The 5,032-nt window shown below is 51.9% G+C and overlaps 1 long non-coding RNA gene across 1 annotated transcript; it reads right to left on the reverse strand.

The window, feature by feature from the left end:
• Positions 1-3,096: 3,096 nt before the first annotated feature.
• Positions 3,097-4,770, reverse strand: LOC138427585 (uncharacterized). Its single transcript, XR_011252073.1, has 3 exons — positions 4,664-4,770; positions 4,141-4,397; positions 3,097-3,754 (listed from the first exon to the last, which is right to left on the reverse strand). It is a non-coding gene; the product is annotated as an uncharacterized lncRNA (long non-coding RNA).
• Between the last annotated feature and the right edge of the window lie 262 nt (positions 4,771-5,032).

Here is a 5,032-nt window from a genome sequence, read left to right on the forward strand (position 1 = left end):
ACATGCAGAAACAGGGTCACCTTGGGCAGGACTTGGAGGGCCCTGAGAAAGCCCATCAGACTCAGAGACCCCTTCTCAGGTCCCTCCCTGTCAAGGAGGACTGGAGGTTGTCTGTGCTGGGGACTGCAACCCCATTCTCTCGGGAAGTAGTTGTTGATTTGACTTTGTGCCAAACCCAGGCAGGGAGACACCCTTGGAAACCAACCACAACACTCTATGGGGTGGGGGCAGGCTGGTGTACTCCCCACCTCCACCCCAGGATGTTCAGGGAGGACCACCCTGAGAGATGATTTTTACCTGAGTCTCAGTGATGAGTAAAGATTTCCAGGTGAATCCTAGGGAAAGGCATTCCAGGAGAGGGGATGGCAAAGAGCACAGAGGCTTCGAGAGTCTGTGGTTTGCATGGGGAGGGGGCTTGAGAGCAGGGTGACTAGGGGAGGTTGCTGGGCAGAGGCTTAGGAAGACACATGAGTCTGCGTCGTTAAAGTTCCTTTGGAGCCAGACTAATGGGTTTGGATGTTTTCCAGTTGGCGAGAGGGAGTCATGGAAAGATTTTAGAGGTGCAGATAGACTTGCTTTCTCTCCGGATACCCCAGTCACAGGTAGAAACTGGATTAGAGAGAGAGGTGGGCCAGGAAGCTGGAAGTACAGCGAAAGCTGTCGGGGAGAGATAGCAGGGACCCGGCCTGACATGGAGGCCACGGTGCCAGAAAGCAGGGATGGAACCAGGTTTCTCTCTCTGCCTCTGTCTGACTTGGTTTGCTCACCATCTGTGAACACAAGCGAGTCTCCATTGCTGAATGATAAAAACCAGCTCGATCACAGCTCTGTTTCTCATCTCCTCTGTCAAGAATTCCTTCAGGCTCAGTTTCTCCATCTTTGAAATGGGCATAAGGGCAGCAACAAGTCTCTGTGGAGGGAGATTTCGTTTCTGACCCGCCTGCCTCAGCTTCTTCCTTCTCCCCTCCTCTTAGTCTGAACCCCAACTCCTCACTCCCCCAGACCTCGCCCCTCGATGCCTGCTTCTGGCTCCAGACCACAGACTCCAGATCCACCAGAATCTAGTCACTTTCATAGTTAGAGATGATTGAATTCAATAGCATAATTATTTTAAAAATAAATACAGACCAACCACAAATATGTGGTAACGGCAATTTATTTCACCTTTCCCCTCAATTCCTGAAAAGCATTCATTACTGTTTCCAAAAATACACACCCAGACTCATTAATGGTCTGAGGGAAAATGGGGCTGGGGTCTCCAGTCCCTGGTTCCTCAGCTGAGCGTGACTGTCATCCTGTCCCAGCTCCGCTCTGGTGACAGGGACTCTGCTCCAGTGATCTGTTTAAAGACACATGTGCATGGCTGGGTGGGAGACAGGGGTGGGCTTGCTTTGCAGCTCAGGGCAAAGCAGCAGCACTCACAGCGGCTGAGAGATGCTTCCCAGGGGAGACCCTGCCCTCGATCCTCTAGTTGCAGCCATCGCTTTGGATTTTATTCCAGTTTCTCTTGTGCTTCCTCCTCTTATGAAAGCCTGTCTGACCCTAGAGAAGCAAAAGGCCCTTTCACTGGCCTCCCGACAACTGAGAATGCCTCTGAGCCTCCCAGCTTCCAGGGGACACCAGAGTCTTCTCCCAGGTGAGGGAAGTCCGTGTCTGTCCTGTATGTCGGGAGTCTGTGCTTTCTCTCCCCTCCCCACCCCACTCATGGTAAAGTCCTTGTCTCAGGTGGCCCGAATTAACCTGAGAATCTCCCAGAGCCTGCCTGGGAGGCCTTCATGAGTCATTCCCATGTGAGGGGATCCCAGGACGGGAGGATGCTGGCAAGGGCCTCCTCCAGGGTGGTCCAAGGAGGTGTGTCTGCCTTCCCTGCCCTCCCCGCAGATTGAGGGCCAATGCCACGGTGATGCATAACACACATTACACCCTGACCCAGGCCACGGCTCCTATATCCAGCCTGGCATCCTCTGCCCCCCTTTCCCCACCACGCCTACCCACCAGGTCTGCTCAGCTTGAACCCCCTACTGCCTTGCTCCTACTTTTCCCTCTTTGTTTTTTAAAAATCTTTCTTTCTTTCCTGCAAGCAGGTCTTGGTTTCAGCATGCAGGATCTTTAGTTGCAGCTTGTGACATCTAGTTCCCTGACCAGGGATTGAACCCAGCCGTGCTACATTGGAAGCGAGGAGTCTTAGCCACTGGACCACCAAGGAAGTCCCTTCCTCTTAGCATTCATACACAGAGTGTGCTCTCCCAAGTGCCCACCTTTTACCCCAGGGACACCCATGAATGACCTTCAGCGTCCACTTCCTGTGCATGTGGGCAGAGTCAGCCCCACCTTCCTGGGGGCCTCGCTCGTACCAACATGCACCATCACCTAATTGTGGCAGCAGCCCTCCTGTGAGTGTCATCTCACAACAGCCCTCTGGGTTGAATGCTTTTATCATCCCCATTTTACAGATGAGGAAACTGAGGCCCAGAAAAGTGAATTCACTCAAAAAGCCACCAGCTAGTCAGCGCTGGAGTTGGAATGCAAACTTCAGACCATCTGAGTACAGAGCTGTTTTCACTTTGCTCTGTCACCCCCAGGAGATCCTGGCCCGAGTGGGCATGTGTGCAGGTGTGTGCCTTCTCCTCAAGTGACCCCCTGTTGACTTCAGCTCATGACAGAAGCAGTACCAAGATACAGCTACACAGCAGGTTGGAAGCAGCACAGTGGCCCACTCCGCAGCAGTGTGAATCCTTGCCAGTTTCTCTGACTACACAGAGAGGGCAGTGGAGCAGGCCCACATCCCTACGCCTGATTCCCGCTTCCTGCTGGTCACCTGGTCTGGATTTGCTTGTTTCATCAACTCCAAAACCCCAGGGCCAGGAAAAGCAGAGCAAAAATGCTTTTGCTCCAGCCAAACACTCCGAGCTGAGCACTCCAACTCCCAGACTGATCAGGAACCTTGCTCTGCAGCGGAAGAAAAGGAGGAAACGGGCCTCCATCTGATGAGTTAGTCTGCAGTGGCTGTCAGAGGAAGTCAGACAGACATCCTGTCACCGAGGGCCTGTCCCCTCAGGTAACCCGAGGTTAGGATGTTGCCATTGGCCAGGGGAGTGTAACTCTCGGGCATTGCATTTTTATTCCTATCAGTGAGTAATAAGCCTGGTTGGAGGTAAGAGGCTTGGGAGGGTCACCCAGCGTCTACACTTCTGGTCCAGCAGGGTGAGCGGGCCGGGGGAGCCCTGCCAACCTGGGAACTGTTCTCCTGGGGCAGAGCTGCTGGGTTGAAGGAGAGAGTAGGGGCCAGAAACATGGTGCCCACAGCTGTGACGCCAGGATGGGCAACAGGGCAGGACGATCCGACCTGCTCCGGGAAGGGCTGTCTGCCGCAGATTCTCTACAAACTCCCCATTGGACCTGTGCGTTTTCAGTAACTCGGTCATTCCAACTCTTTTGCAACCCCAGGGACTGTAGCCCATCCGGCTCCTCTGTCCATGGGATTTCCCAGGCAAGAATGCTGGGGTGGGCTGCCATTTCCTTCTCCAGGGGATCTTCCTAACCCAGGGATCAAACCCGCGTCTCCTGCATAAGGAACGTTTCCTGAGCACCTCCTGTGTGTGCTGAGCTCTTTAGGCATCTGTGTTAGTTATCCTCACCATAACCAGGGATCATGTTTCTGTTGTACAAAGAGGAAAGCTCAATTCGGATGGTTCCATAACCGGCTCAGCGCCGGCAGCCAGTAGGCGATGTCATCAGCTCGACGTGAATTCGGCTGTAAGTAAAAGAGAAATTCATCCGACAGTGGCTTAGAAAATAGGGAACAATTTTTCCCACACCCAATGACGTCTGGAGGTAGCCAGAGGTGTGTGGCAAGAAGGCTGGAGAAAGAAAGAGCTATGGTTGGGGGTTTCTGGGCTTCTAAGCCAGGACCAGACCTTGGGAGGAAGGGACCTCTTTGCGAGACCTAAATAAAGTCAGAGTGTTTCACGAGGCATTGGTGCCCCAGGTTGGGTTCCTTGTGAGTCACACTGAAGGACAGGGGGCTCACCAGAGGAGGGCAGCCGTTGCAGAGCCGGAAGACTCTTCCTCAGGACTCCCTTGGAAAACACCCACAACCGCGCCTTAAGACCCCGCCCGTCAGTCACAGGTGTCTCTTACCCAGTGGCCTTGATGTGTCCAGTTCTGCAAGACCCCTTCCCAGTCCGCTTCCCAGACTCCCCGAGCAGAGACCCAGGCTTCCTCCTGGAAGGGTCTGACTCCCCCATTCTGGAGATCAGGCTCCTTGAAGGCAGGCATGGAGTCACTTACTTCACTTCACTCCTTCAGGCCCAGGCAGGGAGATGTGTGTCCAGCAGCCCCAGTGACTGGCAATTTCTCAAGGAGTCTCACCAGAGAGGCAGTTCAGATGGGCTTGCCTGTGGGCAAGCACAGAAGTAATCAGGCACATAATTTTCATTACTTTCAAATGATTAGATGTGTAACACAGTAATTACTGAAATATTAAAATTTTAGGTAAAGAAGCATAGTCCCCACTACTATACTTTGACATACAGCTTTCCTCTCTTTTTCATACATACCGAGAGAAATTAAAAAAAAAAACAAAACAAAACTAAGAGACTACTGCCTGTTTAGTTTTTCTCTTTATGGAGATATAAAACACATCATAAGCATTTTTCCATACCAGTCATTGTTTTCTTGCAATAACATTTTCAGTGACGGGTTAGGGCTCCAGTGTATGCGTGCTCACCATCTTTATCACCCACTCCCAACTGTTGGCTTTCAGTGTGTGTTTTAAAACTGTCTCAATATTCTAGATAGCTAATAGGAAGCTGCAGGAAAGCAGACGGAGCTCAGCTGGTTGTTCTGTGACTACCTAAAGGGTGGGGTGGGGTGGGTGGGGGCAGGGAGGCTAAAGAGGGAGGGCATATTTGTATACATACAGCTGACTCACACTCTCGTACAACAGAAACCAACACAACATTGTAAAGCAATTGTACTCCAATCAAATTTAAAAAGAAAAAAAAACTGTCTCACCATTCTAAAACACATT

Source organism: Ovis canadensis, chromosome 22 (assembly GCF_042477335.2).
Source record: "Ovis canadensis isolate MfBH-ARS-UI-01 breed Bighorn chromosome 22, ARS-UI_OviCan_v2, whole genome shotgun sequence".
In the NCBI taxonomy this organism is placed as follows: Eukaryota; Metazoa; Chordata; class Mammalia; order Artiodactyla; family Bovidae; genus Ovis; species Ovis canadensis.